We start from the raw sequence: 26,408 nt of genomic DNA, 5'->3' as shown, positions 1-26,408 counted from the left end.
GAGCAGCGAAAACTCATCTGCTCGCGACCGCGTGACCACGTGCTGGCGGGCGCAGCGCGAACAATATGGTGAAAGGAGGAAAGTCTCATCCGGCTTCGGTCATACCCGTCCGGCCCAGTCCCCCTCGCCCTCCGGCTTCTGGCGGCTGTTCGCGTTAGCAGATAGAGCTGACGGTTTTGTAAACCTAGGATAGATGGCGCCACTAAAACTCCGTATAATAAAAGTTTTGTCGATAATACCAGGTTTTTGACGCATTTATATTTATGTTGGAACGACAAGATTTATAGAAAAGTTACCTTTTATCGAGCAGGTATTCGCACAACTTGCTATCTGTCTACAAGGCCCCCATTGACGTCAGGCCGCGTGTTTCTATGGTCGCCGCTCGCGGCTGCAGGTCGGGGAATATTAAAATTTTTGCCTCGCTATTACTCGGCGGAATCGCAACATTTCGATAAAAGGAGGTGTGTTTTCTGTCATTTGTGACAAGGTGAACAATGTCAAAAGTAGAAGATGCCAATTCTTTCAACGTTAAAATCGTTGCACAGCTCCTTTAACAATATCCAGGGCACGAAAACGAAATAAAAAAAGGAACAGTTGTATGATAATTCATTGGGGAGCTCATTGCTGTTTGAAGCTAGAACGGATGTGCTTAGAACGGAAACGTAAAGGGCTAAATTCCAGGAAATCGACAGTCTATGCGACGTATGCAAACACGAGAAGGAAACTATAGAACATGTAATTTTAAGATGCACGGGGCTTCGTCCCACCCTTTTGGAGGGGATGACTACGGGTTTGTAGGGGCCACTGAGATTTGTAGACATGGATGGACGAATGACTAAGGAAAGAATTGCAGTAACTAAGAGGAGATTGGAAGGATTGGTGGAAAAGATCTAGGGAGGGGTAAAAAAATACAGATAAAAATAAGCAATGGAAAGCTTTAAAAGAGGGGGGGGGGAGGGTTGTGTTAGAACAAAATTTATGCAAATATTAAAATAGATAGGATGACGAAATGTTAACCTAGGTGGCGCAAGCTGTTGCCCATTACAAGGGGTATAGCCATTACCATCTATCCATCCATCTGATGTGGGTCGCGTCTTTGGATTTTGGATTTGGATTTAGTGGCGTCCCCTTTGTAACGGGTGGCCGCTCGCCAGAATTTCCGGCGATGGCCTGCCAAAAAAAAAAAGGCTTGCTCAGCCTGGTTTCCAGCCAAGCCTAGCCGAGTTTCACTCGCACTCCGAGTGAAAACGAAAATTAAATAATAAATGACAAAGGTCTTTTTCAGTCAGGCTTGCGCGGGCAACCACACTACCTTTCCACGGCGAGCACCATTCACGTCGCTATTAGCGGCGAGATGTTTTGGTGGCGCCCTCCTATGGTTCCCCCTTGTGACGTCATTACCTTGCAAACAACAAGTTCGATGGTGTTTGTAAATAGCATGGTGGAAGCTTGAAATCATTGAGCTCTTGAAGCAACACTGCCAACACCGTCAAAATTAAAGTTCTTTCATTCCTCTTATTTCCGTCGATGATAAATCCCCTTTCCTACGTCATAGTCAGCGTTCGGCCAATCGTGGAAGGCCGACCACAGCGACGCTTTCGGTCGCGCACGGGGCTAATATGTTGAGTGGATCACCTGCCTGCTCTTTCTTTGGGGGGAGGGGGGGGAGGTTGGGGAGGTCCTCTAACAGAGAGAATGGTAATAGCATGTACCGTACACATAGGAAGGTTGCATTGCTTTTTCTTTGTCTGATGCATGCTATCCTTAAATTTGTATGTTATGTATGAGGACAGCTTATTGTGAATATGCACTTTCAACTTGAAGTTTAATGGTCCGAGCATACTGGACACAAATATAAAGCTAGCTGGCTTCCAGTGTTTGCATGATTTCTGAAGTATCCCCTATAAGATCCGTGGATTACCTAAGCTGCAACTTTTTGTCAGAGTTGAATATTTGTTGAACTAGGATATTCCCGAGTTCTTAGATTTGTGGTACCTTATGTCTGCAAAGTGTTGCAGGTGCTCTTCGTCTTGGCATATCGGTGAGCATATTTACATCTTCTTTTCTAAATGAAGTTAATGCACATTCTGTCGTTCGAACTGGGAGCCAGACGTGTCAGCGCAGACCGGGTGAGTGAACCACCACCCTCGTTGTTTGGTTTGTGGAAGTAACCCGCATCGACGTCATTTCCTCTGCCACTAGCATTTAGCTATTTTAGAATGCTAACAAGGCAGGATGATTGCGAAACAGGGTGTCTATCGGCTTTGTTATCTGTTTCTTCCGTTTCCTGTGTGCTCCGAACTCACTATCTTTTTGAAAAAATGCCACTACTTAAGCAGGGAGCAACACGGTTTTAGGCACCCTATTGGCAGTGTCAGAACTCTTACGCACAGTCCAAGTACTGGCGAAAATACTTGATGAAAAAGCATTTCGAATTAAGTGGCTTATGAATACACTGAAATCATAGCAGCACAACCAAAATTTTGAAATTTGTTTGGATTAAGCAGAACTATAAAATACCCAAGTTTATTTATTGCGAGCCTACCGTGTAAAAGTTGCCACTTGGTAAAAGCACTGCCATAATGTGGTTAATGTGACGAATAAGACTGTAAAGTGTGTCGCTATTGTATTTGTAAACACAAATTTGTTGCAATGGGCCCTTTTGCAAATGCTGACACCAAGGTTCCACGCATTCTTCATGTACACTGCATGAGGGTGTGCTACTTTGTAAAACGGTCCATTACAGCCGCAGATGTAGGTACAGTGTCATAGGTAATGCACGGAAGAGAACATTGCTTGGCCGTCTTTTAAAGACTTGCTTGGGTATATCAAGTAAATTTTTCATTACAGATATTTTTTTATGCAACATCCCCCTCTTCGTAAAAGTTTTTTTTTTTTTTTATACATATTTGTAAAAATATCTTACCGGAAGGTGTTACACAAGTAGAGTAGCTTCCCTCCTTAGCTCGAGAATTTTAAAATGCTTAAATATGCGGCAATTAATTTTCAACTTTTTCTCTGAACAGTGATATTTATGTTTTCATTTATTGTGTTGCTTACATTGATAAATCGTTTTCGTGCAGTTGTTGAACTTTAATACTTTCTCGACTGTACTTTGCTTCCCGCTAGAAAATGCTGCCAAATGTAAAAGCTGCAATTAAAGTGTCTATGAAATAAATATGACACGAGTAGAAACAAATTCAGTATTTGTAGCGTGAGAGCCAATTAAACTCTAACCCCACGCCAACACCATTTAAGAATTAAGGCCCGTTCACACTCTTGCAACCGAGTACGACTGAGAGAGACGAGATCTCTTAAAACTTGTTAAATGTTTTTAGAATGAGGGAACACACTGGGCATTGTGGCGCCATCTATGCGGTGACCCTGGAACTGCATTTCACAAGAGCGAAGGTTTTGCGGGATCTCATAGGTCAAATGTGCGTAATACCCATAGAAAGGCTCGTTTATAACATTGACAAAAACTTTTCAAGCCAAGAAAGAAAGGATAATGCGTGAGAAATAAAAAAAAATATGCCGGACCGCTGAGTTTACACTGCTTCCCAATAGATGGCGCCTGTGTGTTTTCTGGTTTAAGAAGTTTTAAGGAACCCAGGTTTAAGAGGTCGTAAGAGTGTGAACGGGCCTTTAGATTGTTCTCAAATAAAGCGCATGAAGCAATGGGCGAAGTTGAATGTCCATTACAGAGCACGGCCATATAAATACTGGTCCTGTTACACTACTCTTGCCAATTTTATTTGCTACGATCTGCTTTTGGTGTTCATATCAATGTGCCATTTTTGGGGTGTTAAAAACAGTCAAATGCTTACCTCACACAAGCGGCAGTACATTTGCTCATTAATCTCTTCTCAACGCTGCAGGTCGACTCTGGCAACCGTCGCAAGGTGCAGAAAATGGCACATTGTTGCTTTGCAGGGAGACTTCTTCCGACTTGCCAACTCAACTTTTAAGAGCATGCATTCTTTGTGCAGTGTTCTTGCTTATGCCAGTCCAGCATCATTGAATCAAAATGAGTGTGTTCTATTGCATCAGATGGATCCCAGTTATTTAGATTAGCCCAACCAGTCAACCAGTGTGATTGCATTCACCACCACTCCATTTGTGCAAACAAAACCAGTGTGATAGAGTTGTTTTGCTTCGCTTGCTCTTGCCTGGTGTTTGAAACAAGATGTCAGCAATTGTGGTTTTTTAACCACATTCTTGCACTGGAAGCAGTGCGTGGATACTCAAGTTGTGTGATTTTTCGTTGATGTACAGTGACAGTGACTGTAGACCTTTTGAGAGCAATATTACAATGGACAGACTTCCCAGGCTACATGCTACCTTCACTGCAGATTTTTATTTCATAGCAATTCCCAGGCCCAGATATTAGGCTCTTTTATTGTTCCTCACGGCTATTATAATGTGAAATGAGCTGATTCACTGAAAGATAATGTGCACCTGAAAATTGCCTGCATGAATGGGCTATGCTCGTAACTTTTTCATTAACTCAAAGTGTGATATTACTTAATTACCACGTCATTAAAGTAGACACTATGTCATTTTCTTCAGGAAAAATGGAATATATATTGTTAAATCTCGTTTTCAACACGAGCTGAAACCGAAACTTTGGCTCCGTTTGGCAACATTGGCCTCAGGCCGCCAAGAACATGGCTTCACATAGTACCGTTGCATAGTATGAGATGTCACGTGATCCTCTATGCAACGACGTGCGATATTGGCGTGGTCGCATGCCAGGTGCAAGTGTCGTTGGCACCGCAGCCTTTACCGCGTTTTGGTGTCCACGACATTCAACGACGTCTGCACCAGTGTGGCATAAGTCTGCGTACGTAGTGCCCGTAGTGTGAACGAAACTCCGAGAGACAATAATCACAAACTGTGAGATGGCAGTAACGGCGAACCACAGCGAGATGGCTGGACGGCTCCCAAGAAACGCGCTGTGCACTGAGTCGCCGCTGAGCACTGAGAGGAAACGTTGCTGACGTCACTCGTTACGCTTGCCCGGAGAAGTAAAAACAAGCAAAAAGGGGCAATGGTAATGACGTTTAGCTCAGTGTTGGCTACGGCTGCGCCGTAGACTTGACTGCGCGTTAGACTTGACACCTCCATTCGCCTCTCGAGTCAGCCGATTTCGGCAACTTGGCGAGTTGCAAAGTTTGCTGGACCGTTTAAGAAATGTTTAAACAGAACTAGGTCATATAGTATTTGATGTGTGGTCTTCCTAGGTGATGCTGAAGAGGACTGCATAGTTTTTTTCAAAAACAAAAGTGAATTGAAGGGGTTAGTACTTGAATTGCTCTTATTTGCAGAGTTTTTTTGTTTTTTTTTCTGAAACAAACAGGTGCTGGTACACATGTTTGCATGTGCTTTTTTTTTGCCAAGCTTGTCTAATGCTTGCGTGTTGGCATTGGACTTTCACTGTCGTTGACGCTTCTTGTTTCTCACGTCTCACCTACAGTGCCGGGCAAAGCAGCCTTATGGGACGATGGGGACAGCCAGAGCGACTTCCCTTGCCCTACAGGAGAACTGGTTGAGTCGCAACCCACGAGGCGGTCACGACACGAGGGCGTGTACGACTGCGAGTCGTACACGCCCTCGTGTACGACTCGCACGTACACTGGTCGTACACGCCCTCGTGTACGACCAGGCACGAAAGGACACACACAGGAGAGAAGCCTTTCCACTGCTCTGTCTGCAAGAGAGCGTTTACTCTAATCTGTAACTTACGCACTCACATCAGGACTCACACGGGAAAGAAACCATTTCGCTGCGAGGTTTGCCAGAAGGCGTTCACCAGACCTTATGTCCTGAGGATTCACAAAAGACTCCATACGGGCGAGAAACCATACCAGTGTGGCACCTGCGAGAAAGCATTTTCAGTTAAATCCAGGTTGTTGATTCACGAACGAACCCACAGTGGGGAGCAGCCCTACAAGTGCGAAGCCTGCGGGAAAATGTTTAAACAGAGTAGCAATTTAAGTACTCACCGGAAAAAAGTTCACAAGTGAGGGATCTGTGTCATGCAATATCTGAAGGTATGGAAGTATAATTTCATGTCTCACCGTGTGCTTCACTGCCTGTGTGCTGTCTATTCAAATGAAGTTTAGAAATGGAGCCATATTTATCAGCTTTTAACGTGAGTTGCTATTAGGCAACAGCTGCAGTACTACCATGTATCATTTTTTGTTTTGAATGGCCTCGCTTAATTGAGTTTAAACACTAAACAAAGGGTAGTTTGTACACCTCTTGTCACATATACGATGTGCCAAAACTTCCGACGTCAAAATGACGACCCCAACTTTTATGAGAGGCTTGATGATGGTGTGATATAAGATATTAAACAGCTAAAGTATGCATCAAAGACTACAGAAAAAAAACAAATAAAAACACAGGTTTTGCACTGGGGCCAAGAAGATCCTGATTACTTTTTTTACAGTCAGTTAAGCTATTTTATAAATTCAGAGTCTCTTATGTTACCCCTGAAGGCAAAAGCCCAAGCGCCGATGCATTAAAGACAGACATGATTTACGGGTGTGGCGGTCGGAGGGGTGCCACGTCGGACTACTAAACGTATGGTCGCTGGTTCGATGCCAGCCGAGGCAGAAGAGCGTATATTCTTTTCAGAGGAATATTAAAATTTGCAGACGTCACGTAAACGTCTTGGTACCTTTCATGTCCCCGACATGTTTTCGCTCAAGGACTTTGAAGGTTGACCGAGCGATAAGACATAAGGCTTTCGCCTTGAGTGTACAACTCGGCTATCAAGCCACCCGTGAAAGTTGGTAGCGTCGGTTGAACGTTGGTGCGCTGTACGTCCAAATGAAGTTTAGGGGTGTCATATGTGACAAGGAGTGTACCGGTTACACCCCTTTTTTTGTGTGTAGCTGCTTTTAACTTTGAGATCATTGTCGTTTTATGATGTATAGAGCTACTTTAACTGTTCATTTTGAGCGTATGAGGAGCATTGGGTTTTATTAAGGCACCTTGATTCCTATGTATGAATTTTTGTGACGACATTTTGAAAAGTAATTCCGCCTAGGTAAGTTCTCTGGATTTCCTTACAATTTAACCTAGCTTTGACACTTTGCTCCAGGTTGAATTGTGTTCCTGAAGTTGTAAAAAGAAATGTGCCAGTTACTGTACTCTGTTCTTTGTGGATTCAGTGTATCACAAATAAACTACTTTCCTAGCTAAAAGAGTTGCCTTTCTGCCTCACTACTGTTGATGAGCATTCTTCAAGCTACGAGCTATACCAAGTAAGCTTTGGTTTCAACCTTCCTTGCACTTGATCTTCGCCAGCAGAAAATGGTAGTATGTTTCGGTGTTGCCATGGCTGTACCATTTGTGTCAAATTCTGCAAAAGTCCTTATTCTACTACAATTTGCAAGTGTTGGAATACGCATCCTTATTTTTTGCATGGTTCAGTTTTGCTTTGCAAACCAAGACAGCCTGTGCCTTGCTACGCTGCTGTTTGTTGCGATAGGCATGCCAATTCTTGAAGGGGCCATGAAATGATTTTTCAACTTCATTCTTAGCTTTTCTCCCAAACTCAAAAGCGAAATGAATCGCGCGGTAGTGATGTGCCTGGGCACCGGTAGAATGACCCCAAGCTTCCATTGGTCTTTGTAAGCACGCCATGGAACTTGTCATTCGCAAGCGATGATTACTGCCGCCATGCACTCATTGGCCACGAATGCAAATTTAAATATGCGTCAACGGATTGATCGTTGACGAGTGCATACGTACGACCGAGTGATGCAGTGCTAGTGTTCAACGTGTGAGCTGGGGTAGGCTAACATGCTTTGGGTACCACTGGTGTATCGCAGTAAAAAGGTGGAAAGCTTTTCAATGAATGGAGGTACGAAATAGTCCGCTATATTTTCATATTGAAAAGCAGGCTTTTGGCTTTCTACCTTTGAGCCACTAAACGATATGTGATTAGTAAGTTCCAATCTCAAACTGTCTATCATTTCAAGGCCCCTTTTAAACTTTTTTATTGTCGCTTTGAATAGCATACTGTTGGGTTTGCTACTCGCCTCAAGCACAGAAGCCGTGTTCCAAAATTTACTCGATCTTGCTCCAGGGCAGGGTGTAAGATAGACAGGTGGTGAAACGAGAGCCAAATGAGCGACCGGATTGTGTCCCCCTCGGTTTTCCCTTTTTCTGTGGCGCCATCTATGTGGAGCACCGCGAACTCTCACTCCAGCTGGGCGAACGCTGGCGACCGGTTAAACTGACGGAGCAGGTTTCTCGTGCATTTTCAATGGAGGACTGTCGTGCTCTCAGTTTATTTTGCGCACTCTCCCATAGAGTTCCATGCAAATTCGATTCTAATTTTTTTCTTCTCGCCGCAGCGACATCTGTCGCAAATCGGGGGTACCCGCAAGCCTCCCGCAAGCAGACGAGTACACAATCCGGTCACGGCGCTGCGGTAGGTTTCTATGGGCCATTTCCCCACCTGTCTATCTTACACCCTGCTCCAGGGTAAAGGTTTGGTACCTTGGCATTCCAAAACCTACCCGCGTTCAGCGCTTTTCAATCTATGTTGTCACGTGACACGACCTGCCGGAGTAACTCGGATCCAATAGACCCTTTGCAGAAATCCCAAAACCCCGTGCGCGCCGCGCGGGAATAATGGGAGTCCTCAATACGCCCCTCCTCCCACTACCATGTGACCACGTGGCACACGTGAGCAGGCGCAGGTTACCACGGCAACGAGCGACAAGCCAACGGCTTGTCGCTCACTTGACTTTTTTCCCTCCTTTGTACCGGCTATGTCGTCTGCTGCACCAACGCTGTGTTGAACCTGTTCGAAACCTGCCACGGTTGCGGTGCGAAGTAAGTGGATTCGGTGACGCTTCAATACGTGAAAGTAAGTTACGACGAATAACGTATTCAAACAAGTTTACCTGTCGCGATGCCTTTACGCTGCCACAGACACGGTATGCTGCCAACGACGTACGACTCGGCGGATGGGCAGAATGGCGAATGGCTGCGACGGCTGCTGGCGGTAGCAGCCGGGCAGCGCGCGCAGTCGCGGAGGCGTAACGAGAAAGTGCGTGATCTGTACCGAGGCTTCCCAAAATTCCCTTCTGTCGTGGCGCTGCACGTTTTGCATAGGGTCTATTGGGTAATAAAGCTTGGACTTGGGTTTGGGCTAGTTGGTTGTACATTGATAGACGTGCTGCGCTGCGAAGTTCTACAGAACAAACGAGTGACTAAAAAATTGAAAATGAAAAGGATGAGTTTACATTGAGATGAGGAGAAACACAACGAACACAAATGGGCGCTGACTAACAACTGTTTATTTTTTTCTTTTTCCTCCTTTTCAATGCATGAGTTTCCAATGCGTGAGTTTGAAAAGGAGCGAACGCTATGAAATAATGATAAATGTCTTCATGAAGATGTGTGGATTTCCGATTTTTGTGGTGTTTTTCCCATTTTCTGATAAACGTTCGGTTTTTGTGGTGTGAGAGGGGACCTTGAAGCTGGTGCTGGTGTCCGCCTCGTTATGTTATGTATTGTCTCAGCAGTTCAATTTCCTTTTTGTTCAGAGCAATGGAAGGATCACTGACACACTTGCCGTGCTTCCCTGATGCCATGTGGAAGGCTTCTATGATTTCTCGTTTGTTTCTATTTTTTGATCTCTCCATTACTGATGTGTGGCATCACTCTGGTAGTGATGCTATACATTCATAAATTTTCGCACCAACTGAAAAAGATTGCCGAAACGCACGAGGTCAAAGTAGCCCTATCCGCACCATTCAAGCTTAAAGGACTGTGCAAAAAGGTTAACGAAGAGGAAGGCGACACATCGGGTCAATCGTCGTGTCGGGTAAAGCACAAAAACAAGTTCGTCGAATGCGTAGAAGGGGTCGTCTACAAGATACCATTGACGTGCGGAAACTCATACATCGGGCAGACGGGGAGGTGCTTAAATGACAGACTCTCAGAACATAAATATTCATGCGGGCAATTGCAAGCACCTGGCAACTTAGCAGCGCATTGCGCGAGATGCAGCTGCGAACCGCTATTCGAAAACACATCAGTAATGGACAGATCAAAAAATAGAAACAAACGAGAAATCATAGAAGCCTTCCACATGGCATCAGGGAAGCACGGCAAGTGTGTCAGTGATCCTTCCATTGCTCCCCTGCTGGAAATGGGCGATGTGAAATGAGGCCAAAATTCACATTGAACCAATGTGCAACTGTAGGTCCAGACACATTGAGCAATATGCATTTATGAAACAAAAACCTATGTGCACCAATTGGTAATCCTTTAGGGAATTCACATTGGGCTGAATTGGTAATCCTTTAGGGAATTCACATTGGGCTGATTGCATTTATGAAACAAAAACCAATGAGCAGCAATTGGCAACAGGTACCCCAGTGCACATTGCACTGAGGGTATTTATGGGGCAAAAACCAATGAGCAGCAATTGGCAACAGGTGCTCCTGTGCACATTGGGTTGATGGTATTTATGGGGCAAAAACTAATGAGCGGCTATTGGCAACAGGCCCCCCTGTGCACATTGGATTGATGGTATTTATGGGGCAAAAACCAATAAGCGGCAATTGACGACAGGCACCCCTGTGCACATTGGGTTGATGGCGTTTAGGGGGCGAAAACCAATGAGCGGTAATTGACAACAGGTGCCCCGGTGCACATTGGTTTGATGGTACCCAGTCAACCAGCAACCGTCTATTAAACATCCGAGAGATGTGTTGTTCGGACATTTAACGTATCCAGTGGATATCTGCAACGATTCATCCAACATTGAAAGTATCTACTGTGCAGTGCAAAATGGTTCCCCAGAAAACGTACCACTAACACAATCTGGTTGATGCAGCTGGACATTCAGGACCATTGTAGGATGTTCAGCCTGATCCTGTGGATGTACCATGTACATACCTCAGAAATATTACCTTTCCTGGTATAGGGACCAGCCCTATGCCAGGAGGGCAAGGAAGTGCCTAAGCAGCCTTCATTTTATGCTAGCATATAGCGTGTAAACTGTCCTACAGAAAGATTTAAACGGATAAGAGTCCAACTCTTTACAAAACAAGAGCTCAGAGGGCAGATTTGCTGTATGCTCTCAATGTATACCCAAATGGCGCATTACAGATGTATAATGTAGCAATCAGGCCCGCAGCAGACATTCTTTATATTGAAGTTTTTTTTTCACCATCAAGCTCAGAAGCTTTACCACAGGATCAATGCAGACGACACTGACAAGGAAGGCGACACTACTAATGCTGACTCGTTTTAGTGAGGTGGACCTCGCCACATGCGAGAGAACTAAAATACTGGACACAAACATTGTTATAAGCTATGACGAATGGCCCTGAGGAATTGACTACTGAAGTCTAAAGCTTCAGTAGTCATATGCTCTAGTGACGAGGACACCAGAATTCCATGAGAGCTGTAGCACCGACTGCATGGCAAAAGATGCCGCTGCAGTCTTGCAGCGTAACTTTGAACGTGAGTAGCGCACTAAATTCCTGCCCAGCCTGTCAGGCATGCACATCCGTTCTGTAGAAAAAGTTGCAGTGCCAAACAAATCACCATTAACTCTTTATTGTTACTGTTAGACAGACGAGCAGTGCTTGATGCTTTTAAAATAAAGTATAATTTTTGAACAATGCTGCATAGACAGCATGAGGTTTTCAAAATAAAGTATACTTACTGAACAATGCAGGATACTTTGCTTAAAAAAAATGTCTGATAAACATAATAAAAAGCTCAGCGCAATGAAGGCCCACTTAAGGCAGTTCACATCTCTCTCTCCTGTGGTGGAGAATGTTCCTGAAAAGCAACGAAAAAATGTTACGTTAAAGATATGTGAGCAGTGGTTTACCATTCTTTGAAACAAAACTAATAAAACAGTGAAGTTCAAGGTGAAGTGACTCAAATATGCAAGAATTGGAACTGATGTAAATAAATCACAAGTATTTTATGCCTTGTTCTTAAAGCACATTCATGCTGGATGTGTGTACTGTATTGCCAACTTTTGTTTGTTAGATTTACATCAAATATCAGTGTTCTTAAAATTCGTTGTCTATGCATTCTTTTTAATCCATAATAAGGTACTATTACATAATGAAATTTTTCCTCTTAGAGAAACACTCCAAACAAAATTTTTTTTATTTAAAATTATTCAATACTGTTCACACCTGCAGTATTCGCTCTCAAATTAAACCAAAAAAAGGTGTCACTGGCTTTAATATTTAAAGCATTCAAATACTCTCACATAGAAATTATGCTTTGAAGAAATTGCACACCATACTTACTGTTCTAAAAAAGTTTGATTTTTGTGCTAACATCAGCTTAATAAGACCAGCTTACCATTTGAGATGACTGATGTCAGGCAGGTGCGTGGTTTCTACCTTGAAGTCTTCACATTTATGGCAGCTCTGCACTGCATCTGATAAAAGAAAGCAACAGAAGTATGACACCAACAATTCCATAAATCTGGTTCCATGTGAAGCGATCTGCACTACTGTTCCAGAGATTACTTACTTATGATGCACTCAGCAAGGTGAAGGTTCCTGAATGTCAACTTTCTCTTACGTCCTTCCCACAAAAATTTTCGCCCCAACTGGTCAGTCAGCAACCGCTTCGTGATCTGTCTCGTACAGGAAGCATAACCAGATCCGCAGACTTTGCTGAGCTGTCGAACATAAAAAACATCCACATAGCAACCGCTTAGTGCAATTATAACTATTGATTGGATGTTTCTGTTTATTTTTAGTCAACCTTGGCAGGTGTTTATCGGCATCCATTTCTTCATTAAATGTGCTGCAAAAATATTCCAAAAGCCGGGAATCATAATGATAAAAAAAACTGCACCGACTTTACTCAACAAGATTAACAATTTAATCAAACGTTTCGTCTCCCATCTGGGAAACATCGTCGGTGAAACCTTGAAGCAGGAATGAGCGAAAGAAACTTCAACAGTCCTATTTAAGCAAGTCCGCATACACATTGAGGAGGGGGCCGCAGCTGGAGTTACAAGCTGATGAATCATTTCGGATGAACCATGATTCTACGAACCTGCTTGGAACCCACCTTTGTTCACGCGCCAGAGTGGACGCATTCTCAAAGTCGAAACTGTGTCCCGTATTCCAACAATGGTCTACGAGTTCCGTCTTCGCTCTTGTCACATGCGTGGCTTTTGCCATGTCCCTTTTGTGACTTTCATTTAGCTTTAAACAGCATTGAACCATCAATCCAATTCACACATGAAGTTGAACAGAACGGTGCAAAGCCTTTTTTGTATGTTAATGTGTTCCGAAATAGTACCGGTCGCTTATATACAACAGTGTACCGCAAAGCTGTGATACAGGCAACCTCTTAAGCTTTAACTCGCATCATTCTGTCGAACATAAAAGGGCTGTCGTAAAAAACCTACTACACCAGTCCGAATGCATTTCTTCTAATCCTCAACTGCGCGCTTCTGAGAAAAAAGTCAAATTTGGGGGATTTGCATGCTAAACCAACGACGGGCATCTGGCACGCCCCAGCGGAGGACTGAGGATTAATTTAGACTACCTGGGGATCTTTTGACGTGTAACCGAAAGCTCGGTTACACGGCGCCTGCTCCGGAATAAGCCTCTGCCACATGGGGATCCGTAGGCCAGCGCTCTCGCCTCGGAGCCACCGAGGCGGCTTGCGCGCTTGTGAGGATGCTGTTATTGTTGACCTGCTGATGAAGCGGAATTATCCGAAACAATTTATTGATAGCACGCACAAACAGATGGGACAAAGAAGTCAGGCAGGGCAAGCAACAATACCCTATTTGAGAGGTGCTTTTGAGTCCATTCGCAGGGCCCTCGCCCCTTTGAATATCCGCACAGCTTTCAAACCCCACCATAAACTATGTGACTTCATTTCTAAACCTAAAGATTACACCCCCCCAGAGTCCCAGTGCGGTGTTGTGTATAAAGTGAACTGTCTAGACTGTGACACATCCTACATTGGGGAGACAGGCTGGAAGCACTGCACTCGCCTAAACAAACACAGCGAAGACGGAACTCGTAGACCATTGTTGGAATACGGGTCACTGTTTCGACTTTGAGAATGCGTCCACTCTGGCGTGTGAACAAAGGTGGGGTCCACGAAGGTTGGTGGAATCATGGTTCATCTGAAGTGACTCATCAGCTTGCAACTCTAACCGCGGCCCCCTCCCACAATGTTTATGCAGACTTGCTTAAATAAGATTGTTGAAGTTTTTTCACTCATTCCTGGTTGAAGGTTTTACTGATGATGTTCCCCGCATGGGAGACGAAACGCTTGATTAAATTGTTAATCTTGTTGAGTAAAGTCGGCGCAGTTTTTTTATCATTAAATTTGCTACTAATATTTATACCTGCTCTTATTGAGGCACTTCCGACATTTAAACTGAGGAATTTTGACGTTTTTATACCAATATGGCGATTGGATTAAAGATTATACCACTGGGCACGGGCTTGGGCTTACCCGAAAGCCCAGGCCTGGGATGGGCTCAGACTTTTGACTGTGGGCCCGGGCCGGGCTCGGGCCAGCACGTTGATTGGCCTGGTTCGGGCTCGGGCCAGCTGTAATTGACCATGATGCTGACAGAGGCCATCGTAGAAATCGGCGTCTCGGTTATCTCAGCAACATCAACTCCAGAACCACTAGACAAGTACCCATGAACGTAGGCCCACCTTAAGACAGTGGACGTCAGCGTCGTTAATCATGAGGTGAGCTTCAGGTTAATCCCAGTGGCGTGATGTTTTTGCTTGTGGTGATAAATAGCGGCAAACCAAAAATAAACAGACATTGAAGCGCTCTGTCAGGAATTAAAAATGGGGGACTCAAAAACATTGACGCTAAACAATCTCAACCTAATTGATCATGAGAAACACTTATCTCTCTCGAATAATAGCTGGGAAGCGCTAACATAGCGGCAATGATGTAGTGGGGAAGCTTACAGGCCTAGTAAACAATTATACACATACTGGGGAATGCCTGGCATTTTCAGGTATGAATACATGCTCAGATCTACAAACTATTTTAGGAGAAGATACAAACTGCAAATTAGTAGTCTTTCTTAGAAAACACATTGACGCATCTTAATCACAGTGCTAAAACCCATAAAAACACTTGATTACAATTATTTTAATAAAAAAAAGTTCTGAATATGTACATGACACCAGCAGTCATAACTTTGATTTAGTTCATCGCAAGCTATATTTCTCTGGCAGCAAACAAAGACAAACCTTTAAACTGTGCAGTGAACCAGAATTAATACAATACGACGAAGTTTCCGTACACCACTTTAAAATAACCACAAACAACGCTTTTCAGATCAGTATGTCTTGCTATAAAAGGCTTATTATAAAGCCATAGTCCTTACAGTATATTATAAAGCTTTTAGTCTTGCTGCATCCAGTTGTGGCTTTGCTTAGCCTTTGTGCGGTTTGAAGGTCTGCCGGTTACAATTCGCCAAGGAGGTCATCTGTGGCGGAGATAATTACCAAACCTTACCAGATGAACATTGATTCCCTTTTCTATTTGAGAACTTTCGTGTGGGAAGTCTTGTTGAGCCACATGCCATTGCCAATGCACACATAGAAGACATAAACTTCAGTTCCTCTTTGAAGCAGCACTATGTACAGGAAATTTACCAGCGCATTATTCGTGACTCCAGCGAAATCGACGCCGCGTAGCGGCAGCGCCGAGAAGCTCAGGAGAGGAAGTTGTCCCGACTCTGTCGTCCGCTATCGCTGCTTGGTTCTCGTAGGCAGCATAGAAACAAACATTGTTTCCAGTAATTATTTTAATGATTCCACCGGGTCCTTCCTACGCACTGAGTAGACAAACGTTTCTAGGGTCGAAAAATCGCTTTGCATTCAAATGTAACACCGATTTTACGCTGCAGTGCAGGAATTTGTGATGGTCCGCATGCTGAACAACGAAAACGACCTTCTTTCGTCCGAATTTTGCCTGAGCAGCGCGCCATCTATAGTTCGCTGGAGTCGCGAATAACCTGGACTGGGATTGAAAACAGGGGTCCTATTTGTCAACGGCATGCCTCAAAATTAATTTTGTTGATGAAAAAAAATAATTGTAGCAATATTTACGCGGCAAAACGCAATTTGAGTTTGGCACAAAACCGAACCGGTGTAACTAGCAGGTATCCTTCTTACCTCATTACTGTCAGAGTTAACGATTTGAATGATTCGACGTGATCCCTCACCCTCCTCCTCTTCTTCTTCATCTCCTCTCTTTCCCCCAACAAACTGACAAACGAACACGCACGCACGCGCGCGCCCCCCCCCCCCCCCCCCCCCCCCCCCCCCCCCCCCCCCCCCCCCCCACACACACACACACACACACACACACACACACACACACACACACACACCTCTTCTCCAAATAGACACACACTGCGCCACGCCTTGACAGATATAATTCATTCTAACCTTAAGCCTATCAACACAGAAAAAATGTTAAAACACATAACCTTTACCTAGTTTCTGGGCATATGAAAACAAACACACGGCACCCCTATCGATGAAATTCCTTGTACTTGTGGCGGCATAACTAAAAAAAATCTCAAATTTAAATACGTCTTATGAATTGCTTCGCAAGCGCGAAAATGAAATTACAATTACCTGTCTCATACAAGCTTCCTCCAGGGGATCTATGTTGGACAAATGTTTCGTTTCTCCTAAAAGAAACGGAAGTGACGACATCGCGTCTGATTGGTTGAGGCTCGAATGACGAAAGTTCCCTACGAAAATGTGGGCGGAGACGGCGAATTGCCCCCACCGGAAGTGACATCACTTTGACGTATCATTTCCTCGGTGTTTCGTCTGAAAAGGGAACGAGTCTGTCGATGGTCTCTTCGCGGTAGCGAAATTGGAAACACGGCGTCTCGGAGGCAGAGCGACAGTCTTTCTATTGTTCAACTTTTTTTTTTCCGTCCGGAAAGGCTCCACCGGCTGCACCGCGACACCGCGATGCCTTTGAACTACCGGATGAAGCTTTTCGGAGGTAGTACCGTCTCACCAAGAATGTGGTCCGTTGATTGTGCGACGAACTGCGCGAGGAGCCGGAGTTGAGGCTGCGAGGTTCGTGGACGGTGATGTCTGTGGAACAGCAAGCATTGTGCGCGCTTCGGTTTTACGCCACGGTGAGCAAACTGTGCGGGGAGCTTTCAGGGCATGGTGGCGAGCGAAGAGCACATAGCGAGGAATCAAGCTACAGTCGGCATCGTTGTGCGGGCTGTGTCCCTCGCTATTGTGCAGCGTCTGGGGATCCGGCGCGGCTGGATCGACTTTCCCCAGACAACCGGCAAGAGGGACGACGTCGAGAGGGGCTTCCAACGGCTCGGCAGGATACCCGGCGTCATCGGTTGCGTCGACGGGACGATGATCGCCATCGTCGGCCCGTCAGAGAACGACCCCACCGTCACGAAGGCGGCGTATTGGTGCCGCAGGAAATACTACGCTCTGAACGTGATAGGGGTATGTGCGATCACATATATACTACGTCTCATCTTAGCATGAGTGCAAGCGCGAACGGCTTGACTGGAGCAGTCGCTGCACGAGCGCTCGTGCAGCCGTCGGGGCTTTATCCAAAGCAGCTAGCTCGCGCTTTTAGCTATAGATCAATGACCGTTCTGAATGGGTTTGAAAAAGAGCGTAACGCTAATACGGTGTGGATATGTCATTTTATAAATGAGAGTTGTGAATTGTTAGTACTCGTTCATCCTCCGCACAAGCGTTTGTTCGACGAAGGAAGGGAGGGTTTGTTAGCTGAAGAGCTTTCGATCTCTGTTTGTTTTCATGTCGTGTTAAGCTTTTAAGCATTAGTCCCTATCCTGCATGATAAACTGTAAACTCTCCTTTGAAGAAAAAAAAATTTGCCTAAACTATTACGTGGATCAAAGGTAGTGGCTATTTATCATATAATTTTAATCTTTGTAACGGACAGCGCTCTGTCTGTGTCCTCCTTCATTCACTTCGTCGTTTTTTGTTTTTTTTTTTGCGCTGTTTTAATACTTTAAATTTGTAAATTACATAATTTATGGTGTTGTGTTGGTCAGCATGTAAATAGTGTTTGACAGGGCCCCATGACAATGAGTGCAATCAATTGTTTGTGGATTCAGTTGAATTAATGTCGACATATGTCTCACTATTGCAGGTGTGACGCCGACTGCCGGGTGATGAGCATCGATCGACCCACGGTATCCTGGGTTGTTGCACGACTCCTTTGCGTGGCGCTACTCGTGGCTCCGGAGCAACTTCGAGCAAGGCCGGCTGATAGACGATGGCAGGCTCCTGCTCGGTAAGCATACTTTATTTGTTGGTTCTGTTCCAAACATGAATAACTGGCATGCGCTCTGGCCATACCTGTGACACGTCTCCTTGGAAACACTCTGACGCAGCTGTCAACTACGGGGGGGGAGGGGGGGGGGGAGGTTAAGTTGCAAACAGCAGTTTTACCTGCTTAGTTGTCAACAATTTTAAAGGAATAGTACAACGAAATTTCGGTGCTTATTTTTTGGTCTATACGTGTTCAAAAGAGCAGTATCACATCGGACACATCCATATCTTGTTAAAAAAGGCACAAAAAGGCATTTAAAAAAAATTAGGCGATTAGCAAAGAGCAATTTCTAGATGTCGCTAAAGCCGTTTGTAATGCCCGTCTAGGAACCTTGACAGGTGGTGATGATAACTGTCTTACCTAGAACTATACATGCTTTGAACCTGACGTCATACGGACAGCTGTACAGCGAGCACAAAAGTGGAGGGAGGAACTCCACACTCAACGGGACTCTCTTTTGTGTGTCCCAAGATGATAGAAGATTAACCCGTCGCTAAAAATTCACACAAAGCAGCTTTGGGGTTAGTTGCGGTGGCCCGATCGCTGGCGTGCTTTGACCGCTTTGGTTGCTGGAACAGCTAGGGCATCCTGACGACGTCTGCCTCACCGCAGCTTTGCTCATCCCGAGATAAACTACATCACAATTGCACCGGATGTGACGTGCTCTCAGCTGGCTGCTCTCTGAGCGCTTGCCAGTGTGGGCTGTTTATAATGAAAAATACAGCCATCAGGCTCAAAATATAAATGTGCAGTTGTCATTTACGGGTATTGTGAATCATATTCAGCCTATTTCTGAACACGACGGGTATATTTCAACTGTCGTTGAAGTATTCTTTTAAAGAGAACAGCGTTAATATCTGACATTTCCTTCTCTGACTCTGCAGGTGACAGCGGCTATGCCTTGGAGCCTTGGCTCATCACCCCTGCCCCTGGATTCCACGCGACCTCCACCGCTTGCGGCCGGTTTAATAAGGCACATTCTTCTATAAGGTTCGTTGTGGAGCGCTGCATTGGGCTGTTGAAAAGCAGATTCCAGTGTCTGCAAAGGCATCGGACTCTGTATTATCATCCAACAACAGCCACCGTCATTATATCGGCGTGTGCAGTGCTCCACAATATCTGCCTTTCATCGAGGGAGCCAGAATCGGAGCCAGATTGTGACCCTGACAAGCCAAGGTTGGAGTCTGGGCCAAGCTCGGAGGGGTCAGTCGCGGATGACGAGGGGCTGGCTCCTGCCCACCCTCGGGTCAGCCTCTCGGACAGGGGCAGGGCTCTGAGGCAGCGCCTTGTTGCCCAGTTCGGAACCCGCCACGGCCGTGCCTCCCTGGAGCCCCACGGAAGCCATGATGGCAGTTGCGCCCACCAGGGACACCACCAGCGTTAAGGAGTCCGTCGCCACAACGGAGGTCCCGCCCGTCAGGGACGCCACCGACGACAGCGAACCCCTCGTCGTCCTCACCTCGACTGACGCCCTCGCCACCAAAGAAGCCCCCCCCCCATGGCAGCATGTGCTTCAGTTGTTGCTCCACAGTCATGGCCGTCCATAAGCTCCACAGTGTCAACTCCAACGCTTTGCGCAGTTCATCGCACAACCACCATGTTACCTTTACGGACATGTAGAACTGCCTCCGAAAAGCTATTCGGTGCATCACGGTGATGTTGATAGAGGCTTTTTTTAATTTGCAAGCAGGGTGCATAAGATGCGTGGGACAATAACAGAAGGTTTTGTAGGGTTATTTAGCTAGCCAACGGGGCATCTGGCTCGCCCTTGTAGGAAACGGAGAACTCAATGAGGCTACTGGTGAGACCTGTTTTGCTTCTTTTACTGCAATATATTGTTTGTATCGGGTTTGGACATTGATTCATTTTCTCTACACTTCCATTGCCCTGCTCCATTTTACAATCTATTATGGCTACCACAGAGCCAAGTGTATTACTCGATAATCGCATATTGGATTTGTGTCTGTTTGAATGTATAAAGAAGACAACAAGCAGTTTGTCTTTGAAAGTGCTTTCTTTTTTTTATAACAATGCCGTAACGTGAAAAATAAACATGTTTGAAAACACAGGTTGCAATACTTTCTTTAAAGTGAAATTGAGCATGGACTAGTAAACAGTGTATAAACTCTTTGCCATTATCCAGGATATATCACAGACATTATTTCACACTTCACTTAATTCAGCACACTGCCATTTCGTTTGTGTTTTGTCGCACATGGAAGCATGACAGATTCTATAGTAGAGGCATGTTGAGATCAACAATGATATAAGAAAACAAACAAAAAACACAGGGACACAGACGAAGGAAACAGGACAAGACGCACTTTCAACTGAAGTTTATTGGAAATTCAACTTAAGTTGAGAGTGCACCTTGTCCTGTTTCCCTTCGGCCGCGTCCCTGTGTTTTTTTCGTCGCTTTTTCTGTTTGCAATGAACGAACTGGCCCAAATCTCCACTTTATTACGATATAAGAAAAATGGCAAACCCGGAGGCCAGTTTCAGGCGGGTGCCAAGTTGTGGCTAGAGTGCAGGCCTCTTGGTTTCAAATAAAGAAAACCCGGGAGCGCCCAGGGCCGAGTCCTCGCCCACCAGCGTCAAAATACGTGAGTATGATGACGCCAGTGAGCGCACGCGGGCGCCTCCGCCCCCTGTTTGCCTGCGGGTAAAGGAAGTAATTCAATAGCTTGGTCCACACTATGAGTAGACTACGCAAATTACCTCGCCTGTTTCGCCAGCTCCGTAGCCCGCGCCCGCGCCTTAGACACCCGCATGGCCAAGTAGCGTTTCCAACCTTCCGGCTCCTTCCTTGGAGGCCCGAGGAAGTTGAGCCGGGAGGTTAGCTCGTTCCAGAGACGAACTTTGTCGTCTCTGGACAGCGCCGGGCTCAGCTCAGCTGCGCCGCGTACCAGAGAGGCCACATCCTCCCGTTTCATGAGCAGTCATGAGCGCCAGTAATTTGAACTAGGCGCTCATCCGCGTCCCGCATGTTGTTCTAACCTTTTATGCGAGTTTATTGCATCTAATAGTTTCTAGAACCGCTACAAAATCAGTTGTTTATTTCAATAGAACACGTGTATTTTTTTAGTTTGACAAGTTTCTTTAAAAAAGAGCCGATGTGAAGGTCACCGCCGCAAGGGATTGGCTGCCATCGCTTGACTAAAAGCAGAAAATGCCTTTCCGGTTGCCGGAGAAACGGACGCTTGCGTAGGGACTAGGTACCACCGGGAAAGCGTAGGTACGGCAGGGGGACAGCGTAGCTACTTCCGCTCTTCGGCGGTTGGCTCTTGACGCCTCTCAAGTGAGTGACAGACGCCAATCTTGCCATGTCGTCACGGCGTCATAGAGGGCGGTTTCGCGGTGTGCGCCGTTGCTTGGTTACGCGTCACCTGCCACTACGTCACTTCTGTTTCTAGTTTCTCGAAAGTCCAACATAGGTCCCCAGCCCTCCCGGGCAGTCACTCATCTCGTCGGAGGTACTAGCACCCGCTTACTGTCACTGGGTTTCCGCGTCACTCTGCGATCCTGAAACAACCGGCGCCGAGAGTTACTCCCACATATTGTGCTTAAAGCTGCAATTTTTAACTTAAAGGAGATGGTCACTAGACTGGGCACAACGCGTGTGGAGACTAGGGGATCTATGTTGGACAAATGTTTCGTTTCTCCTAAAAGAAACGGAAGTGACGACATCGCGTCTGATTGGTTGAGGCTCGAATGACGAAAGTTCCCTACGAAAATGTGGGCGGAGACGGCGAATTGCCCCCACCGGAAGTGACATCACTTTGACGTATCGTTTCCTCGGTGTTTCGTCTGAAAAGGGAACGAGTCTGTCGATGGTCTCTTCGCGGTAGCGAAATTGGAAACACGGCGTCTCGGAGGCAGAGCGACAGTCTTTCTATTGTTCAACTTTTTTTTTTCCGTCCGGAAAGGCTCCACCGGCTGCACCGCGACACCGCGATGCCTTTGAACTACCGGAGGAAGCTTTTCGGAGGTAGTACCGTCTCACCAAGAATGTGGTCCGTTGATTGTGCGACGAACTGCGCGAGGAGCCAGAGTTGAGGCTGCGAGGTTCGTGGACGGTGATGTCTGTGGAACAGCAAGTATTGTGCGCACTTCGGTTTTACGCCACGGTGAGCAAACTGTGCGGGGAGCTTTCAGGGCATGGTGGCGAGCGAAGAGCACATAGCGAGGAATGAAGCTACAGTCGGCATCGTTGTGCGGGCTGTGTCCCTCGCTATTGTGCAGCGTCTGGGGATCCGGCGCGGCTAGATCGACTTTCCCCAGACAACCGGCAAGAGGGACGACGTCGAGAGGGGCTTCCAACGGCTTGGCAGGATACCCGGCGTCATCGGTTGCGTCGACGGGACGATGATCGCCATCGTCGGCCCGTCAGAGAACGACCCCACCGTCACGAAGGCGGCGTATTGGTGCCGCAAACAATTCTACGCTCTGAACGTGATAGGGGTATGTGCGATCACATATATACTACGTCTCATCTTAGCATGAGTGCAAGCGCGAACGGCTTGACTGGAGCAGTCGCTGCACGAGCGCTCGTGCAGCCGTCGGGGCTTTATCCAAAGCAGCTAGCTCGCGCTTTTAGCTATAGATCAATGACCGTTCTGAATGGGTTTGAAAAAGAGCGTAACGCTAATACGGTGTGGATATGCCATTTTATAAATGAGAGTTGTGAATTGTTAGTACTCGTTCATCCTCCGCACAAGTGTTTGTTCGACGAAGGATGGGAGGGTTTGTTAGCTGAAGAGCTTTCGATCTCTGTTTGTTTTCATGTGTTAAGCTTTTAAGCATTAGTCCCTATCCTGCATGATAAACTGTAAACTCTCCTTTGAAGAAAAAAAAATTTGCCTAAACTATTACGTGGATCAAAGGTAGTGGCTATTTATCATATAATTTTAATCTTTGTAACGGACAGCGCTCTGTCTGTGTCCTCCTTCATTCACTTCGTCGTTTTTTGTTTTTTTTTGCGCTGTTTTAATACTTTAAATTTGTAAATTACATAATTTATGGTGTTGTGTTGGTCAGCATGTAAATAGTGTTTGACAGGGCCCCATGACAATGAGTGCAATCAATTGTTTGTGGATTCAGTTGAATTAATGTCGACATATGTCTCACTATTGCAGGTGTGACGCCGACTGCCGGGTGATGAGCATCGATCGACCCACGGTATCCTGGGTTGTTGCACGACTCCTTTGCGTGGCGCTACTCGTGGCTCCGGAGCAACTTTGAGCAAGGCCGGCTGATAGACGATGGCAGGCTCCTGCTCGGTAAGCATACTTTATTTGTTGGTTCTGTACATGATGGCTCTGCACCACTTATAAGCTACAATATCACATATACTGTTCCAAACATGAATAACTGGCATGCGCTCTGGCCATACCTGTGACACGTCTCCTTGGAAACACTCTGACGCAGCTGTCAACTACGGGGGGGGGAGGGGGGGGAGGGGAGGTTAAGTTGCAAACAGCAGTTTTACCTGCTTAGTTGTCAACAATTTTAAAGGAATAGTACAACGAAATTTCGGTGCTTATTTTTTGGTCTATACGTGTTCAAAAGAGCAGTATCACATCGGACACATTTATATCTTGTTAAAAAAGGCACAAAAAGGCATTTAAAAAAAATTGGGCGATTAGCAAAGAGCAATTTCTAGATGTCGCTAAAGCCGTTTGTAATGCCCGTCTAGGAACCTTGACAGGTGGTGATGATAACTGTCTTACCTAGAACTATACATGCTTTGAACCTGACGTCATACGGACAGCTGTACGGCGAGCACAAAAGGGGAGGGAGGAACTCCACACTCAACGGGACTCTCTTTTGTGTGTCCCAAGATGATAGAAGATTAACCCGTCGCTAAAAATTCACACAAAGCAGCTTTGGGGTTAGTTGCGGTGGCCCGATCGCTGGCGTGCTTCGACCGCTTTGGTTGCTGGAACAGCTAGGGCATCCTGACGACGTCTGCCTCACCGCAGCTTTGCTCATCTCGAGATAAACTACATCACAATTGCACCGGATGTGACGTGCTCTCAGCTGGCTGCTCTCCGAGCGCTTGCCAGTGTGGGCTGTTTATAATGAAAAATACAGCCATCAGGCTCAAAATATAAATGTGCAATTGTCATTTACGGGTATTGTGGATCATATTCAGCCTATTTCTGAACACGACGGGTATATTTCAACTGTCGTTGAAGTATTCTTTTAAAGAGAACAGCGTTAATATCTTACATTTCCTTCTCTGACTCTGCAGGTGACAGCGGCTATGCCTTTAAGCCTTGGCTCATCACCCCTGCCCCTGGATTCCACGCGACCTCCACCCCTTGCGGCCGGTTTAATAAGGCACATTCTTCTATAAGGTTCGTTGTGGAGCGCTGCATTGGGCTGTTGAAAAGCAGATTCCAGTGTCTGCAAAGGCATCGGACTCTGTATTATCATCCAACAACAGCCACCGTCATTATATCGGCGTGTGCAGTGCTCCACAATATCTGCCTTTCATCGAGGGAGCCAGAATCGGAGCCAGATTGTGACCCTGACAAGCCAAGGTTGGAGTCTGGGCCAAGCTCGGAGGGGTCAGTCACGGATGACGAGGGGCTGGCTCCTGCCCACCCTCAGGTCAGCCTCTCGGACAGGGGCAGGGCTCTGAGGCAGCGCCTTGTTGCCCAGTTCGGAACCCGCCACGGCCGTGCCTCCCTGGAGCCCCACAGAAGCCATGATGGCAGTTGCACCCACCAGGGACACCACCAGCGTTAAGGAGTCCGTCGCCACAACGGAGGTCCCGCCCGTCAGGGATGCCACCGACGACAGCGAACCCCTTGTCGTCCTCACCTCGACTGACGCCCTCGCCACCAAAGAAGCCCCCCCCCGTGGCAGCATGTGCTTCAGTTGTTGCTCCACAGTCATGGCCGTCCATAAGCTCCACAGTGTCAACTCCAACGCTTTGCGCAGTTCATCGCACAACCACCATGTTACCTTTACGGACATGTAGAACTGCCTCCGAAAAGCTAATCGGTGCATCACGGTGATGTTGATAGAGCCTTTTTTTAATTTGCAAGCAGGGTGCATAAGATGCGTGGGACAATAACAGAAGGTTTTGTAGGGTTATTTAACTAGCCAACGGGGCATCTGGCTCGCCCTTGTAGGAAACGGAGAACTCAATGAGGCTACTGGTGAGACCTTTTTTGCTTCTTTTACTGCAATATATTGTTTGTATCGGGTTTGGACATTGATTCATTTTCTCTACACTTCCATTGCCCTGCTCCATTTTACAATCTATTATGGCTACCACAGAGCCAAGTGTATTACTCGATAATCGCATATTGGATTTGTGTCTGTTTGAACGTATAAAGAAGACAACAAGCAGTTTGTCTTTGAAAGTGCTTTCTTTTTTTTATAACAATGCCGTAACGTGAAAAATAAACATGTTTGAAAACACAGGTTGCAATACTTTCTTTAAAGTGAAATTGAGCATGGACTAGTAAACAGTGTATAAACTCTTTGCCATTATCCAGGATATATCACAGACATTATTTCACACTTCACTTAATTCAGCACACTGCCATTTCGTTTGTGTTTTGTCGCACATGGAAGCATGACAGATTCTATAGTAGAGGCATGTTGAGATCAACAATGATATAAGAAAACAAACAAAAAACACAGGGACACAGACGAAGGAAACAGGACAAGACGCACTTTCAACTGAAGTTTATTGGAAATTCAACTTAAGTTGAGAGTGCACCTTGTCCTGTTTCCCTTCGGCCGCGTCCGTGTTTTTTTCGTCGCTTTTTCTGTTTGCAATGAACGAACTGGCCCAAATCTCCACTTTATTACGATATAAGAAAAATGGCAAACCCGGAGGCCAGTTTCAGGCGGGTGCCAAGTTGTGGCTAGAGTGCAGGCCTCTTGGTTTCAAATAAAGAAAACCCGGGAGCGCCCAAGGCCGAGTCCTCGCCCACCAGCGTCAAAATACGTGAGTATGATGACGCCAGTGAGCGCACCCGGGCGCCTCCGCCCCCTGTTTGCCTGCGGGT

General features: G+C 46.0%; 1 pseudogene across 1 annotated transcript; it reads left to right on the top strand.

The window, feature by feature from the left end:
* Positions 1-5,409: 5,409 nt before the first annotated feature.
* LOC115330910 lies at positions 5,410-7,214 on the top strand (annotated as a pseudogene). Its single transcript, XR_003920365.3, has one exon. The product of XR_003920365.3 is annotated as a zinc finger protein 670-like (transcript).
* The last annotated feature ends 19,194 nt before the right edge of the window (positions 7,215-26,408 follow it).

The sequence above is a fragment of the Ixodes scapularis genome, unplaced genomic scaffold (genome assembly GCF_016920785.2).
Source record: "Ixodes scapularis isolate PalLabHiFi unplaced genomic scaffold, ASM1692078v2 PGA_scaffold4__175_contigs__length_147842914, whole genome shotgun sequence".
NCBI lineage: Eukaryota > Metazoa > Arthropoda > Arachnida > Ixodida > Ixodidae > Ixodes > Ixodes scapularis.
The sequence above is the reverse complement of the archived record's forward strand: the minus strand, read 5'-3'. Positions and strand labels throughout refer to the sequence as shown.